Source organism: Vidua macroura, chromosome Z, assembly GCF_024509145.1.
Source record: "Vidua macroura isolate BioBank_ID:100142 chromosome Z, ASM2450914v1, whole genome shotgun sequence".
NCBI classification, from domain to species: Eukaryota; Metazoa; Chordata; class Aves; order Passeriformes; family Viduidae; genus Vidua; species Vidua macroura.
The window spans coordinates 6,736,307-6,755,164 of NC_071611.1; the positions used below are offsets into that span (position 1 = coordinate 6,736,307).

The window sequence follows — 18,858 nt, forward strand, 5'->3', positions numbered from 1 at the left end:
AGGCCAAAGGAGGGAACCAGAAAGGCATGGCAAGAACCCCCTTTTCTGAGAAAGACTCATGGCTGAGGCTTGGAGACTGAATTTTCCCAAGGTGGAGCTGCATTGACTGATTCTTAATAAAAGGAGAATTTGGGGCCCAGCGGCACTGTGGGTTTGTAACAGGCATTGTTCCTTGAAAATATTAAGCTCAGTAGGAAGCACGTTCCCCCTTGGCCTCTCCTAGTCTCAGGTAGTGATATGGAAACTATCATCACATTTGAACCCCTTGCAACCTGTCCCTAGGTGGTAATGCTTTATGAATACCACTGAGCAAGCAAAAAGAAGAAAGGAAACAGGAAAATAAAAGATTAAAAGCAAAACCTTTTGGCTTGTCCCCCAGCACAATCAACTTGGTATTTTCAATAAACTAAAACAAAAAAAAAAAAAAAAAAAAAACAAAAAAAAAAAAAATTTGGGCTGAGCAAATCCTTTAATTGGGACTTAAAGATTTTCTCAGACATTTATCAGAAGTGTCAAACTGCTGTTAGTGCATCACCTAATGTGATACATTTAGCCTGTCTAGCCTGGCAATTGCTTTCAATTAAGTGAGTCTGGATTTTTCTCCCTGATTTTCCTTCTCCTACACATATCCAGCAAATGGTGGGGTACAGGCATTGTTGAAGTGTGATCCCTTTGTCCAGCAGGCCTCCCAAACTGGCTCTAATGGTCCCAGACCTTCTGTAATGGTCCATCCTTCCATGAAGGGTCAGAGCAGATCACAGCCAAGGAAAAGGAGCCTGGATCAGCCTTGTTCCCTGGGGTGCAGTGTAGGGAAAGGAGGTGATGGTGACTTCCTTCCAGTGATGCTCTGTCCAGCTTTCCTTTCTCAATCCAAACCATGTTCTCTGGCTGATCTGTAGTCACAGAGTTCTTGATCCAGGTGTGGCTTAGCAGGAATCAAAGCCTTCCAGGAAAGAATTGTAGGCGCAAATTATATGCATGCATATTTGTATTCAGATTGGGTGTGTTTGCATGATATTTCCAGATAAATAGCATCATGTAAGAATATCTCTTTCTAGAGAATATTTTTGGTCTGATACAGCCAATATCTATTTATTGGCACAATCAAAGTTCAAAAAATGGCTTTGATAAAGACAGAAAATCTACCTGAATATGGACAAATTAACATTCTAGAGAACACTTCTCCACCGGTGTTCTTGAACAGACTAAACTATCAGAGCTTTAATTTTTTCTCTGTCCCTCTTCCTGTCTCTGCTCATTTTTCTAGCTGTGATCATGCATCCTTAATTCCATTCAGATTTCTTTCCTTTGCGAAGATGGTATTAAATTAATAGCTTTGCTGGAAATACAAAAAAAAAAAAAAAAATTTTAAAAAAAATGTAGCCAATATGTAAAGTACCTGGAGATTTAGCACTTTGCTGAAGAAATTAATAATTACAACAATATGAGTCTCATTGCTTTGCCCAACCCACCAAAAAATTAACAAGTCTCTTCCCCTCTAGAGATAAAAATCTTATTTAGATCTGTCAGGAATATAGTTTGGTTGCCTTTGCAATATCATTGTCAATGCAGGGACAGGGGGAGGGAAAGAAGATTCTGTGTAATGTAACGGATTTTGAATCTAAATATTTGATCACATCATTCTCTGCTGAGATTTTATTTTTCCTTATCTTACTTCCAATTTATTTTACCCTCTTCCCTCTAGGATGGTGTAGCTTTAGTCACACTTCCAAAAGAGCTCTGTGTTAGACCCTGGATTCAGCCCTGGAAGGGTTATTATTAATAGTGATGTTTCTCAGTAAACTTGCCTCCCAAGGTTGCTCTAGCCAAGATTGTTTAGAAAATTCCACTGGGATACTTGTAAGGGACACCTTGGGTCTAATGTACTAGCATTTAATGGACAAATCTATTTAGGTCCCTGTGTTAATATAAAACTGTTTTGTTAGTTGTGAAGCAGGCACAAAGCACTACTAATAACAGCTGTGAAACAGAGCTAATTTGAGTATCAGTGGCCACCTGAATATTGGAAATTCAGAGCACTCTTAAAGTCTCTCTGTTCTTGATGAATAAAATTAGATTGACATAAATTTAATTATTAAAACAGAAATTCTTACTTCCAATGGAATTTCTTTTTCACTTATTTGAAAGAAAAAATTACATTTTTCTTGAGAGAAGAGCACAATTTGATAGGGGAAGTATATTCCCTGATTTTCTATGGCTTGTTTTGGAAGGCTGAATTCAAAAGGATTTGGAGCCTGTGCTAATGTGATAATGGCAATATTGGTGCTATTAATTTTGTGTTTCACTCTGTCTTGTCCTGCCATGTTGCAGTCTTAGGACTGAACAGATTTGTCTCCTGCTCTGTGGGGAGCTGTCAGCCAGATGATCTCCCCAGCTCAGGGTGCTGCTTATTTTCCCTGGTAAAGTGTTGCAGTAACCAGAGTTGTCACAGAAGTGGGGAGTCAATGGAGATTTCTGGGTAAAGAGAGGTGGTTTGTAGTGTCAGCATTGCAGCTCCCAGGGTGGGATGAAATTGTGTCAGATTCCAGCCAGGTCCCCAGATTGTCTTGGTGTGACAGAGAGAAAGGAGGGTACAGAGAGCAGGGAGGAAGAGGCAAAGAGAGACACCAAACTGTGATGCAGGCACTTTCTTCCTATCCCCAATTGCCTGTCTCTTTGTCTAACTCTTTTTAAAATCACATTTTCCACAGCTCACAAAAGTGGTCTTGTGTCCTTTTCTTTCCACATTGAATAATACAGTGGTTCTAGGTTTCCTTCTTGGAAGACTAATCCTCACGTGCTTGGTTCTTGTCCAGAATCTGGCCTAACAGTCAATTTGTATTCACTGTGGGAGGGGAAGTCATGACTCTATGTGGAGGAAGTGTGGGGTGAAAAAAATAGAGGGCATTTTTTCTGGAATATTTTGGAAAGAAACCTTGTGGAAGGGCAGAAAGTTACAGATGATTTAGCGTTTTGTTCTCAGGGACAACTGGGTGGAGGAAAGTTTTTGGACAGCAGGAAACCAGGGAATGGTGGTATGTGATGCTATGTAGGTGTTGGATAGCAACACAGCAAGAAACAGCACAAGGAGCAAAAGGTCATTTGACCATCGCATCTCCTGTGTCTTCACTGCTGTGCTTTTAAATGATGCATTGCTTTGGTTTTTCTTCCTGGGGCCTGTGGTGGATAGTACCAACAGCTTTTGTGCTGCCCTGGTATCCTGTGTGCACCAGGGTAGCTCACTCTTGCCGTGACCCTGTGAATATCACTTTCAGTGGCACGGATCCGTCCTGCTGCTCTTGACTCTGCAGTGCCGTGCAGGCTCTCCTGTAACTGACAGGTGCATTTCTCGGGGGACTTATTTGTCAGCCTGGAATTCCCCTTCCCCTGCTTTAGCAAAAACCTGTCGACGCGATTAGCATGGGGACTGCTGATTCACCAAGTGGGAAACAAGAGGAGATTGTTTATTTGCTAATGTCAGACGTCAGTTCAAGGTAATCTCTGACCCTTGGTCAGGTCTCAGGAAATGAAGCTAAGTGATACCTTGGCCAGTTTACTTTGACAGAAGAACCAAAATATTGTTATAAAATACATAGAGATTAAAAAGGAAAAAAAATATGGAAAAAGCCTTCCAAGGGGGAAAAATTGCTAGCAAGGGATCTCCAGTGTATTATCTTTTTGAAGGTATCTTCATCCACCTTTGTGACTTTTTACTTAAAAAATAACCTATCTTAATCAAATCTTGTTCAATTTTCAAGGAGAAGTGTAAGAGGATATATATAAAAAAAAAAAACCAAAAACAAAAAAAAAAAAAAAAAAAAAAAAAAACCAAAACAAAACAAAACAAAAAAATAAACAAAAACCAAAAACCCAAAAAAAACCCACCAAAACAATGGAAAGCCTTAGTGCAAACAGTTGGGTAAAAAAGTGTGTATAAATTACATTGCCAAAAGACCTTACTGATGGCAAGTTTGTATCTCCCTAATAAAATAATGTGAAAGGTGTTTAATTTGTGGGATAAATTAATGGTTGGCAGCATGAAAAATCCATACAGTACACAATATCCACCAACCCTCTCCTCTGTTGAATTCCATATCCAATATTGATAATGGAAAAATTATTCTGGGCTTTTAACAGTGGCTAATACTAAGATTTTACAGAGCTGATTACATTTTCATGATGCCTGCTCTTTACATCAACTGGATGAGACTGGATATATTTTTAAGTCTGAGCCAGAAGATGACTGAATTCTCTCCCTAAAACCCCTCTGATTTTAAATTGTTGCCTAAAGTAGGGTCTTAATCAATCGTTGGTGAAAATGACTGGGGAGCAGCTGCCAGCCTGATCCAAACCTCAGGAATCTTTATTGGAAATCCTTAACTCTATTATGAATGGTCCATGAAAGCAAGTAGCCTGAGATTTTCCTTCCCACTTAAAACCCACACAAAGGGACTAGGAAACAACATCTCAGGGTCAATTTCCAATGGAGGACAGTGTTAATCTCTTAAGAAGTGTTACTCACACTTCACTTTTTTTCATGTCTCTGGCCATTTACATATACTCCTGACTCACTGCCTTCCTGTTATACCTGTGAATGTGCAGCCCTTAAAGTGGAGCTTGGTCTTGGTAACCCTCAAACAGAGCCTCCCACCACATGAGGTGGGAATAGAAGAGCTCTTGGGCAGATACTCAGTGGCAGAATTTGAGATAAATGAATCCTTGTCTGCTACAATTCCCTCCTAAATACCCTTACTAGCATCCTCATGAGATGAGTCTCCATTTCTGGTCTGATGATAGAAACAGATGATCTTTTAATAGTTCCAGTGGTGGGAATGCTGTTCCCTTGTCTTCCAATGAGGAGTTTAGAAACCAACAGGTAATTAGCAGGAGCAGCTGTTCATATGAATAGGCCTATGTCCAGCTTTCCCCACTTCAACTGCTATGCTCTGTGGAAACAGGGAAAAATGATATATCAGTGCAAGGGCAATTTCATTTCATGTTCTTTTTCCTCTCCTCCATCATTTACAGTAGTTCCAACAGTACTGATGTGGTAGCAGGTACCACTTAAAGCTGAGACCTGCAAAAGAATGAGACCCTTGACATTTATGTCAATGGATTCAGAATTTATCATTTCTATTACACTATACAGCAGCTAAGGTTTTTGTGATCTATTTCTTGAAATTCAGAATTCTAAAATTTCTGTTTGCAATGGTAGTTTTGTTCAGAAAATATAACTAAGTGGGTTAAAACAATCTGTTGCATAGACAGCTTCAAATAGAAGAAGATAAAAGTAAATTTTTTAGAGTTCTTTGGGGGGTTTTTCTGCTTTGGTGTCTTCTATGTCAACATTTTGTGAGGCGGGTGGGAAAGGAAAGAAATACGCTAGAGGCTTCAGTATAAATTAAGACGTGCTTTCCAAATCATTAAAGGGAATTGTTAATATTCACAGACACTTCCAGGGGTCAGTTCAGCCTACCTAGGATCTGAATTGCCATCTGGCTATGCCAATCTCTGCTCATTCAATACATAGTGAACTTAGGGACTAGACTCCTAATACTAGGATGCTATTTCCAATTTTGTATTAATATTCTACTCAGATGTGGAAGATTGTACTTCCATTAGAATAATCTAATTCAGAGGGTGTTTTTTTGGGTTGTTTTTTTTTAATGTGAGCTGTTGCCTTGTCAAAAGGAGTTCTGCTGGTGATGTAGTAATTCAGATTGTAAAGTTATGCATCAATAATTGCATGTTGGGCTCCATGAGAGGCAGGACCCTGCAGGGTTAAGCATCTCATGAATGTGCAGAGATGTCCTTTGCCTTTGGGAGTTTTCCAGTGTGGGGAAGGAGCTGAGAGGGATGGCAGAGAATTGGGGTAAAGGAAGGCTTGTTCACCAGCAGCCAGCAGTACAGCTGTGAAAACAACTGGTGATTCAGCCTTGTGTCTTTGACTGCCGGGCCCCTGATTCACTCCAGCTGAGGTGTCAAGTTAGGAGCTAATCTCCTTCAGTTCACTCTGCAGTCAATGAAATCTCTTGAAGCGTTTCTGAAGGACAGGTTACTTAAGAGCTTGAAGTTAATGAGATAAATTGAACAGTTGGTGCCCCTTTAAGTTGCTGTCACTTCTGCCCATTGAAATCTCCAACGTGCATTTGGAATGGCAGCATGACAAATCCCAAGAAACAGTAATGACGACTTCAGTCTCTCCAACACCAGTTAGCCAATATAATATAAAAGTGTTAGTAATATATGTTGTATTTTTGGTTAGATATGCTATTTCTCTAGCTAGGAGAGGTGCTCCATGCAGAGCCCCATCAATAGCTCTGGAAACCATACTCAGTGCTGCTAATTGGATCCTCTGCATTTTCTAAATTGAAGGAGAAATGCTGGAACTGAGAAAGAGGCTGGAGCACCTCTTTTCCCTATTCACTCTGCAACACTTCTGCAGCTGCAACCATTGTTTTTCCAAGTAATTTCCAGGAACCCAGACAAAGGAGATTACATGATCACTACAGTGGCCTCTCTGAAGAGACAGAGTGATTAAATGTGTTGATTAGAAATTTGCTGCTCACCTCTGATAGCAGTGGCGTGGATCAAAAAGTAATCTTCAGGTGAAAAGACAAAACAAAACAAAACAAAACAAAAGCTGCCTTTTGAGAAGAACTGTGAGTACATTTCTGTCAAATACTTACAAGACTATAGTGTAACTAACAAGTGGGCAATAGTTGAAGAGTTTTCTAGGTAAGTAATTTACCATATAAAAACCAGATTTAGATGTTTCGTGTCTATCCCATGGACAGACATTGTGGTGGCCACTGCCTACTCTGCTGCTACAGATACTCAAGTACATCAGCTGTCCTAGCTCTCAGCAAGTTTTTGGCCTTCATCTCTTCTGAACCACCTAGCAATATGGTCAAATTGTAAATTACCTTAGTTTTCCCTTGAAGAAGAAAGTCTTTTTTACACTGAAGTGTAAAATTGTTTTAAAATTGATACACACTAAAGTGTATATTTAGGGTTTTCTGCTGTCCACTGCAGGAACATGGCTTATGTGGGATAAAGAACTGAGAGGAAGAGCTCAGGGTCCCTGCAGAACCCACAGAACACAAGAATTTGATGTCCAGCACAGGAGGGCTTCTCCCTTTTTCAGCATATAATGGATGGTAGAGTAGAGAAGACTGGTTGTTGCAGTCCAAAGCACAATGCATTGTGTGTTTTCTCAAATTTGTAAAATCTAGAAATTTACAAATCTCAAATTTGCAAAAATTATAGAAAATTTCTAGAAATCTTGAAAAAACCTAGAAAACAGGTACATATTTTCAAAGGACTCATTGGCAAGGGTTGAAACTATTTTGCTTAGGTGTTGTGATCTGTTATGCTTGTAGTTCTGTAATCATTCAGTAATACACAATGTCTGTTTTGGATGTTTCTTAACATATGGAGACAAAATCTACACCAGCAGTGAGAATGTTTTATATACAATGTACTCTTCTCATTTTTCATTCTTGTTTATCTTCCCCTGATTTTGCTCCTTGGAACTCAAACTGTAAGGTGTTGAGGCATTGCAAGCGTGTTTTCATGGGGGGGTTCCAGAATGATCCAGAGGGATGTGCAAGCTAGCATATGATGCACATTAAATTTCCTCATTTGATTTACAGGTTCTACAGAAAACCTCTGATGAAAACAAGATTTCAAACCTTATTTTCCTGTGTCCCAGTGATCTAAGAGCAGAGTTGGACATTTTAGTTAATTTTTTAGCCTATCAAGAGTGTGTGGGCTAAACTAATCAGGGTCAGATTTTATGGACAGTCTGGATAATAATAGGATGTGAAATGTCATACTGGGATGTTTATCTCTCCAGAATATTGCACTTTTTTGGCCCTAGGAGGCCTCTGTCTCAAAGAAACTTTGCCATTCAGCTATGTGTGAATAAAATATTCTTCTCTAGGTCAGCAGAGCACACCACGAGCTTTTGAACAAGACCAGACTAAGTTTGGTCCCCTTGGCCACTGAATAATTGAGCAGACAGGAGATGTCACAAAAAGTGACAAAACAAAACTTTTGAGGCTACTGTCATTTTTGTTACACTGCACAGGAAAACAGTGTTTTACTTGAAGAGTTTCATAGAGAAAACAGAGGTGCAGAATTTTTTATTTCTCCAAAGGTTCCTTAGCAACAGTACTTTTTGCTTCCATTTTGGTGCCACACCTATAGGCTCAATCCCTCACCAATGCAAGCCCACTGAAACTGGGGATGAAGCTGCCCCCCACAAGATAAACTCCATTTGTCATGGCAGGTCTGAGTGTGGCCTTTTGAACCCACTGTGTATGGCCTTAGGCTCTTCTGTCTTGAAAGGAGCTGTATTTCCATCTGAGGCCTACAGAGACTTTTTCATCCTAGACAGGACTCAGCCCTCCTTGCTTTTGTGATGCCTTGACTTTTCCTGTTGCTCTGTGTCTGCACTCCTGACACTGCTTCCTAGTGCTTCACAGACAAAGCTAGGAAGAGCCATAGCTATGTATAATGATGCCACTGCTTGCAAATGAGGCTCAAAAGCTTCACAAGTGTTTAGAAAGTATGCCAGACCTAGAAAATCAGTGTGTGCAACAACTTGATAAATACACAGGTGTATCGGAATCAGAAGAGTAGTGTCAGGATTCAGGAGCTCCTAATGTATGCAGCTTGACCATCCAACCAGTGTAACCAGTTATTTTGTTTTAAATTGTCATTCATTTTTCCTACTCATATTTTTAATCTATTTGCTTTCTATATTTTTCATTTTTTTAAACAAGTGAGTGAAATGAGAGTAAATTTTATTATAGTGTAGACAGAGGTCAAGAATCTACATCTTTGAAATCACCACAATACTTTTTGGATTCTCTCTTAAGATTGGGTTTCTGAGAACATGAGTCAAAAACATTTTTACTGTAGCTCTATTTTCCATTCTTGTCTTTTTTCAGTTTGTTGAACTGACTAGCCAAGTCCTTCTCTCTCTCTCTCTATCTCTCTCCCTCTCTCTCCCTCCTCTTCTGGAATAAGCCCTCTCAAATGTATTTGTTTCCTACAAAGCTAATGAAAATAAGGCTGTGGATAGAGGAGGGAAAGCCTGAGTCTCACTGAGGGAAAAGCCTTAGTTGAGATTAAGCACATTACTTTGACAGCAGAGATTCCAAACTGGGAGGAAGGAGGAAGACTGGAAAAAATAATGTGATTTCCTGGCTATTTCCTCCTTCAGAAAGGTAACATTATTTAAGTAAACAATTAAATTAAAAAAAAAAAAAAAAAAAAAAAGGTATAAGTGTAAGAACTGTATGTTAATTTTGGACCAAAAAGTCACACTTTTCACCTGGATGACCAATTTGGCCTAACTATTATCACAGACCAGTTCTAAACCAGGACTTTTTGTAAGCATTTATTCTAGGGAAAATCATTGCACTTTCCTCAAAACTCCCTGGGGCCCATGGAATGGAGAGAGGGGCAAGCAATTTACTGGCACAGAAAAATACTATTGGAGCTGCATATGAAATTATTTCCTTCTTTTCAAACAAATTGGGATTGGTGTCACTGACCTGAGAGTCCTGCAGAAGTGTCTCCCACAGGACCTGAACCTGCAGTGGGTTTAGGCAGCCGTGAGACCAGGAACCCAGCAGTTCTGCACAGAGCTGTGGGACAGGAGCCCACACAAAACTGCAGTGAGGGATTTTTGGAGACCCTTGTAAGGGACAAACCTGTACATGTAACTTGAGCACAGTCCAATGTGGTCCCATTCACCCAATATGTCCTTCTCAACCTATCCCCATCCAAACGAATTAGCTTTTCTCTAGGAGCTGCTGGGTCCTTTTGCATCCCAAACCTTCACAGAGACCAAATCTGATGATCTGACCTGAGTACAAGATACCCTTCACTGCAGCAGGGCTGCCAGGATATTCCTGCCATCAACAGAGCTATCCATCCAATCCTTACTGGTAAATTGGAGCACAGATCACATGCTTTTTCAGGCTAATGATGATATAAGGGAGTACAATCCATGGGTTGCCACTGCAGCAGCTCCAGGCAAGAACAACCTCTGCTATTCAAACAAGAGGGAGGAAGAAAGCTTCCAGAATTCACCTAGTCTTTGCCCATCATGAATGATCTTTCTCCTCCTGGCTTCAGGCTTCATTGTCAATATCAGAGCCAGGTACTGCTGCTACTGAGACTTGGTAAGCCTCGTGTAGCACAGCTCAGTTTTCCCTTGTTTACCTTTGACTCTCACAGGTAGAGTCAAAGATGAGAAAATATCTCATGTTATTCTGAAAGCCTCTGTCCCTCAGCTGTCTGCCCAAGCAATGCAGCACCAGCCTGCCTGGCAGGGAATATGGTGCAGGATCTTGTGACTTGTTGAAAGAGACAATATATCATCAATTCGAGTCTGCCTTGTGCTTTTGTTGGAGCAAATGGGAGCTTTGTCTCTAATTTTGTGGAGAGCGAAGTCAGGGCCCTGGTCAACAGAAAATAAACCTTTTAAACAAAAAGGAGTAAAATGTGAAGATGGATTTCTTTTTATCAAAGTTAAAAAGTACTTACTATTTGGAGAAAAGTATTTGAATTATGACACTGAAAGTCACCTTTCAAAGAGCTTTCTAAATAGATTTGTGTTTTCCCTTCGTAAGTTCACTGCTGAAAGTTAAGAAATCCCCAATAAACATGAAAATTTATTTACAAAGTTATAGGCATGGATATGAAGCATAAAATGAATATTTAATATACAAGAGCTCTTGCTTAATATTTGTGCAATTGATTCTTTTTTCTTTTTATTATCCCTGTCATAATGATCATTGCTTATTTCACACTGAAATCTGTTTCTGATGGTTAGTTCTAAGCAGATACTTTTTCTGTGATTAACATCATTGGACATCTCATTACAGGAAATCAAAGATTTTGATCTTAAATACTTTTTGATAATTAATTTGATGTTTTATTGAGTGGTTTTGGCTATGTGATAGGTGCAGGAGACAAATTCTGCATTGTATGACACCGCAAAAAACTTGGGCTAAATAACTTATCACAAAGAATATTTACCATTTGGAAAAAAAACCCAGCAGCTATATTTAGAGTAAAGTCTCTCTAACTAGATCTTCTGTAATGTGCAATTTAAGATTGACATGCCATCTAATCTATTACAGTGGATTACACCACTTTCCTTACTGCTGCATTCAAATATTGAGCCTAGTTTGAAGTATTGATTCAGCTGTCTTCAGCCACTAGAAATATGACAGTTTATACCAGCTATCTGGTTAGTAATGTCTCCATAAAGTGATACATTTAAAAAATACATGCTTAAAAATAATACTTTAATTTTTGCTTGCTTCTTAAAAATACCATCATGGTTGTCATTAAATGAAAATAAAATGCTCTACTTCTGAAGGACAAGCTTTATAATTTTTCTTACTGCACACGATCAGGTCAGATGTAGAGTCCTTGTGCAGCTGATACTCTTTTTACAATCAATGTTGTGGACATCCTCATTTTATTTTGATTTTTAAACAATTTTTGCTCAAGGAAGCTTTGCATAATTGGACCTTTATTCCATCACTGTGCTGGTTCAGATCTGAGCTCTCACTCCAAAAGAGCTAGTCCGTTTAAAAGCTCCTGTGTGTCAAAGCAGGGGAGGAATTAGGAACTAGGAATTATTCATACAGCAACAACGAGATTTCAAGGCAAAAAAAAAAAAAAGAAAAGAAAAATCCTGCCTTAATTTTGGTGAAGTGGAGGCCAAGCTGATATTCTGACCCAAAGACACTCTGCCTGCCCATGGCTCATGTCTTCTGTAGTTCTTCTGGCATCGTGTCTTGCTTCAAGCTTCCCTCTCTCCCACCTTACAGAAGATAAGCCAGAGTCTGAGGGACAGAGACACCACTGAAGGGAAAATCTCCTGGGGGTGACACTATGCTAATACCAAATAAATAACAACATTAAACCCAAACTTGTTAGTGGGTAGGTCACACAGCCAACCCTTTTGGGATGACTTCTTGATGCTGGAGGGAAAAGAATATGAATCAACAGGCAGGACAGAGACCCTGCTTCTGCTGAATGACTCATTCTGAGAGTGAATTGTCTTCATTAGCATAGTATCACCCATTTATTTGCCTCTGTGGAAAGAAAGGGCTTCAGTTTCCTCTCTTCCTCACATGACCTTCTTCAAAGTTATTGTAGAAAAACACTTGGAGATCCAGCACCAGTTCTGTTGCTTTCCTGCTTTTCTCTTTTTTGTTTTTCAGTGTGAGAATAAATGCTATTTGAAACCCAAGTCTTTGTAGGCTACTTACTCTCTATCCTATTTAATTTCCTATATCATGACTACATTATGACATTCTAATCAGGTTTCCACATCACACCCATTGCTGCTGAAGTGACTTTTATTTATTGTTTCTTCCCTTCTCTCTTGTGCCCTCCTTCATAAGAAGGACATTGGGGCTATCTGGGAAATGAAATGACTCACTCATTTCTCACTCAGTGAGAAATCCATTTGTATCAAAGAGGAAGGGCAAAACAGATTTGCTCAGTTGCTTGCAGAATGTGAGGGCAAACCTTCTTGGTGGTTTTCCAGTATCTTTCCCTGTGTTTTGAGCCTGGGAAACAAATAATTTTGAAATTGCTTTTTCTAACTTGGTTTGGGTTTTCTCTCACATCTCTCTCGAGGTTACTGACTAGAGAAGGAATAGAGGGAGAGAGAGGGAGGCAAAGGGTTGGTGACAGAAGCTTTGGACAGAATCTGGTGAGGTTATCCAGCATATCTTCTTTATTCCAAAGAGGGATCAACTGTTCTTTTCTATGAAGTTTGAACAGGAGGTTTTTTTGAATTGTGTGGAGCTGAATTTCTGGCCTGATTATTATCTAATCCCAACATGCAAGATTAAAATTGATAGTTCTAAAGCTGAGAAATACATACGTGAGGAATGAAGCTTTTAGCTGTATTGATCAAACCACCAGTTTTATATGAGAATTAGTTGGTATTTAATCTATCTAGCAGCATATATCAAAATTACAACCTAAGGTTTTTAATACTTACAAAAAATTGGGAGGGGAGGCTTGGGGAGATATAAATCAATGGGATAAACTGTAATTAGCTTTTTTTTCTGATAGATTATAGTTCCTTTCCCAAACGAGAACTCAGTACAGTCACTATATATATTTAAATTGCATTAACTATCCTAAGAGCTGTAAAATACCTGGAGCATGGGAGATGTCTAATATAATAAAGAAAATAGTAAGTAACAATATATAACTAGGAGCTAGCGTTGAATTTTTATGGGTCATGTTGTTTATAGGCTTATAACTGCGCTCTTGGTTGGAGCACGCACTAAGGAATACCTAACCACGAATGAAAGAGAATACTCTGCCAGAAGATTTGCATGATTCCTTTTGTTTCATAAACTCTATGTATTAACCATGTTCAAATATGGTAGCCTGCTCGCGGAATGTTAGATTAAAAAGAAAAAAGATAATAAAAAGCTAGGTTAGATTAAAAAAAAAATTAGAAAACTTTTGTCAAAATATACTTTGTCTAAATATTTTCAGTACCAAGAAGATTAGAGGAAATTACTAAAATAAAATACAAATTTAAATAATAAAAAAAAGATAACCCATGAACATTCCAGAAACACTGAATTTTAAAATTTCATTACTTTCCTGAACAACTTGCAAGTTCTCAGAGCTGAGATTTTGTTGCAATAGAACCTTCACTTTACCAGCAACTGAACTTGTGGCCAAAGAGAACACAAACACAGACCTGGAGAATCAAGTTTTGAAGAAGCCTTTTGGCATTAATCAAGCTGACATCTTTAGGATGTTTTTTCCATACACTTTCTCCACCACTAACATTTTCAAGGCTGTGCTCAATCACCTCCAGCACACATGCTCAGTATTTTTATAACTGGAGGTTGACTTATTGAGTTGTCCCTCCTCTTCACTGCCACTTTTATTTGGCTTCAGATCCTGAAATCCTCATTCTCCAGTTCAAAGTGACTTTGTCAGAGTACCTATAGGTGACTTGTTCTTACACCTGGACCTGTCTGAGGTGCATTTAGCAGCAACTCTTTAAACCTTGGTACAGTCATAAAACCTTCCAATCTTCCAAGAAGATTGCAGTTAGCTCATCACCTTCTAATGGATGCCTTGTACAGCCCCTGAAGCAAAGAAAACCCACATACTGTTCTGAAATACACCTTGGGCTTGCTCTGCTTCTGGTCATCAAACGTAAACACCAAATGTTTGCAATTAGGCCGCCTATTGTAGAGACTCAGGAGTTCTTTGAATATAGAGCAGCAAATGGTTCTGAGATAATGGAAGGCATTATCCTCCATTGGAGAGAGCCTATTTTCAGTGACATGCTATCTTAATTCTGCTTTACAGCTGCTTTGCAGGAAAAAACAAAAAAAATAATGCTGTTTCAGTCCAACTCTGAGCACTTGGTTCTTGGTGTGCATCACGGCAAAGTTTTCTTTAGCCCCACTGCTGCTTTCTTTTCTTATGACAATGCATCTATCAGGATTTTCAGGCTAATTTAGGGATCTGCCTGCTCACATGTTTATTACGAGTCTCAATCAAGCCATTTCTGTACTTCTTCAAAAGTACAGAAAGCCTGGAAGTGCTTAGGATGTAATGAAAATAAGCAGCTTTATGACCATAAAGGAGGAGGGAAAGAGTGGGTGGCAGATGAGAATAAGCAAGGGGAAGTTTACATCTCTGTTCTTTCCGTATAGTCCAATAGACAGAATTTCAATTCCACAAAGACCTGAGTCAACTCTGTTGAATTCCCTGGCTACAGGAGACATCCTACATGACTTTAGAAGTTACTTAGCTTGTCTATGGCTCAGTTCCCCTTCCTGCTTACTTGCTTTTAGGCAGCACATTGCTGATACTCATAATTAGCATCAGGGTAATAGATAGGAGTTGCACAGATGATCTGAGAGTGGTGACTTACCTCAGGGCCATATGCCAAGTCCTGGCTCATGCAGGAATAAAGCTGAGTCCTGTGCAGGTTGGTGGCTTCCCAGTGAGACTTTCTGCTTGATGTGCTGTGCTGATTGACAGGAGAAAGGGGCCACAGTGGTTGGTGTGCTTCAGGATTGCATAGATTATGGACATATACCACCACAAAAAAACAGTTTAAAATAGTCCTTGTTGTTGCTATCACTTGGATCTTGATGCAGCAGTGGGTGAACGTACCAAGTACAAACATTGGATGAAGCATGATGGGCAAGAATATCTGATCTGAAAACTGACCTTGGTCTTGGAGGCTAATCCAGCTTGTTGCTCAGTGCTCATCTCCCCACCAGCTTCACCAGAATATGAGCAAGCTGTGCACCTTGAAGGATCAGTCTCCTTTAGTACGTATTTTAGCCTTTGGCAGTGCATTAATTAAATGAGGATAATGCTTACTTTCCCCTTGAGGATATTGTGAGACTTGTGTAGAGAGACATTTTGAGCCCTTCTCATGAAAAACACTGCACAGAGTAAATGCCAAGCGTTATGCACCTCTTGAGAATCAAAAGGTCACCCAATGAAGACCAGGCTAAATTCCCATTGATTTTTATGAGAACTCTGGGTGGAGCCCAGAAAAACAATCCCCAAGGCATGGACTGATCCTTATGGCCTACTCAGTGCTGGGATCATGTAAGCTTTGATACTTTCTGGAATTAAATAATTCACTTCTTTCTTAATTTTACCATCATTAAATTAGTCTATCTTGAAGAGAACCAATAGGTCAGTTGGATGGGGGGTAAGGAAGCCACATGGAACAAGCGAGGAGGAATTAATTAGGAATGCTGCTGGCAATGTGCTGCTACCTTCTGTGGAAGCCACAATGCTTAGAGCTATGGAACTATCAGGGAATGAAAAATAAAATAAAAGGCTTCAGATTTACGATTCCTGCTCTTATGTGTTCTTGCCATCGTTCATGTGGATTAGGACTTAAGTTCAAACATTCCCTGTAGAAACGAGGGTTTGCTGACTTAGAACAAACAGCATTAGGAATACAGGTTAGGCAAACCCAGAGATATTCAAGTTCATCCTAAGTTTCAGCTGGAGTTGGTCTGAAGTGCTATGTTTAATTTTTTTTTGGTGTTGTTTTTACTCTGGTGCAGCAATATTCATAGGATAAATCCATATTGGTCAGAGTTTTTCAGTGCTGCTTTGAGGGAGAAATGTAAACTAGACCTAATACTCAAATATTTTCTAATTCCTCTTCCTTGTCTGTTTCTGTTTCTAGCTTCTTCTAAGATCTGTCCATTCTGCTGATTCCAGGTTATTTCAGAGTCACCCTGGGCAGTGTTAATGTTGAAAGTCCAGGTATACCAGAATGACAAATTTCTTCTATGTGAATAAGAAGAGGAAACTGATATCTTGGTATTCAGCACTGTGGCAGTGCACAGAGGTCAAGAACCAAGGCACCTCCATACAAATTAGACTTGGTATAAGCATAGCTTGTGGCATAGAAGTTGTAAAAAAACAGTTGCAAAAAAAGTTACATTCATCAGATGAGGGAAAATAAAACAATTAAATATAAGGTTAGAGATAGGAGCAGGAAAAAAACAACAACCACAAAAAAAAAAAAAAAAAAAAAAAAACCACAAAAAAAAACTCCCAAAAAAACCCCAAAAAACCCACAAACAAACAACAATTAAAAAAAAAAAAAAAAAAAAAAAAAAGAGAGAAACAAACAAAAAAACCCCACCAAAACCAAAAACAAACCCAAAAAAGCCAAACACAAATTTGGCCTTTGCCTCATGGAAGTCAGGCAGATGCACTTCTATAGAGGTTGATAACTCCTCTGTTCAGAGAGTTTACAACTACCACAGGGAACAGTATGTTTCAATATATAGGAAAAGAGGACTGCTTTAGGACTGTCATACTGTGTCAGTCGACAGAAGCTGTGAAGATGATATTAGACAAGCATCCACAAACTACTGGATATTTATATTTTCTTCTGGGTCAGGTGATCTTTCGGGATTCCTCACAGCTCTGATCACGAGCTTAAGAAACAACAACACTGATTTGAGAACTGAACTTTGAAGAAGATGGAGAAGGAAATACAATGTACCTTGTAATATTTTTTTCAGCTAGTCTGGAACACAAATCCAGACTTAAAATCATGTAAAAGCTGAAAATGCTACTCTTAGCCTACTTGCACAGTTGAATTCTCTTCCTCGCCTGGGGCCAGTGCTGTCCCCAAGGCTGTTTGATTTTGTTCTGCTTGATCCTTAGCACCAATTCCCTATTTTCATAAATCCAAAAGACAGAGGAATAGATCATAATAAAGGCAAATCCCATGATCCAGGAAGCTAAAGAGCTAGAAGGAATCATGAATTGTAAAACCACTCTCTAGCTATCCCACTAGTGAAGTGACTTCTCCTTTCCACTTGTCACCCTCCCTTGCACCCATTCTGACCATGAATTTTGGGCCTGTACCAACCTGTGTTGATACTAAGTCAGAAGGAAAATTTCTTTGTCTCCACATTAGGTAAAACATTCACTAGTGTCATTAACAAGGAGCCTCTTTCAACAGCATTCCTCCTCTGGAAAGATCCTTCTGATTTCTGCTTTGGGGAATGCATTAATGATGCCGACAGGGAACTCTCTTGCAGGTTGTTTCTTGCAGTGTACGAGGATTTTTCTCTATCAAAGGGTTTTTGGCTGTCTCTTAGGGCCCGGGCAGCATTGCTGCTCTAATTCCTGGGCCTGGATTTCATTTAGCTTTTTACTACTTCTACCCTAGTTTGACTCCACTGACCTGCAGAGGCTTTTCTCTGATTTTCTCTGCTAAAGTAGCAGCCCGTAGTTCACTCGGAGATCCAAAATTCACCCTTTCCAATCCTTCCTCTCCATTTCAGCCACAATGGCCTGATGCTGATAGTTTCATCAACACCTGCCTGAAAAATAGCTCTGTTTGTGTGCACCTGTTGAATGTGTTTAGGGACAAGCCACCTTGTCTGTATGAAGGGGACCAGATGGTACTACCAAGCAGTTCTGGTTGTGAAGGGTCATGCATAAACTTCCACGTGTGCTCTGTTTCCAATTTCACTCCCTCAGATGCAAAATCTTTCCTCAGGGGTCTGTGTTTAAAAACTTGTTCTACAAAAGAAGGGTGAAAGGGTGATATTTGCATATGTGCAAAGGCACCAGGTTTTGGGTGAGAATCTTGATAGATCAAGGATGCCACTTTTAATAAATTTCTCTTTTGCACAAGACTGCTGAAACGTCTCTTATCTGACACAACAAAACCAAAATTTTCTAGCAATGCTGTTTGATGTGAGGAGTTACATTCCAAGCACTTACTTGCTCAGAAGCTGATTTAGAAGTTGTGAGACCTGATGCATAATCCCAAATTCAAAGTGCTGCCACATATATCAGGTTATTGGAACTCTGTGCCTCAGTTTCCCCAGTTATAAAAGGGAGAACAGCTACCATTTTCCTATGCAAAATACATTGAGTATTGGGCAAATTACACAAAAGGAAACACCTGAATCCAAATGCTGTTAATAAGAGCTCATTTTCCATGTTGCTTCAAACTCTCAGAAGTAATTCAAAGTAGTAGTGGGGTGTGTGTGTGTGTGTGTGTTAGGAAGGGAAGTACTAAGAGCACTTACGGAAAGATGAGCAGGTTTAAGGTAAATTTACCTGAAAAGCATTCTTCAGCAAAAGGGGTGGCTTGAATTGAATGACAGAACTATGTGTGTGTTTATTTGTAGAAGGAAATGTAAAACATCTGTTAGGCCCATGTATTTAAACCTCCTGGGATCAGCTTTGAAGCTATATACCTCTGAGTCTACGCATTTTCTTTCTCCAGGTTGGTGACTAAAGATAAAAAGAAATCAAAAT

The 18,858-nt window shown here is 39.4% G+C and overlaps 1 protein-coding gene across 1 annotated transcript in view; it reads left to right on the plus strand.

Annotated features, from left to right (window-relative positions):
• The window catches only part of CELF4 (CUGBP Elav-like family member 4), a 710,588-nt gene that overhangs the window by 134,214 nt on the left and 557,516 nt on the right, over positions 1-18,858 (plus strand). The window lies entirely within an intron of this gene.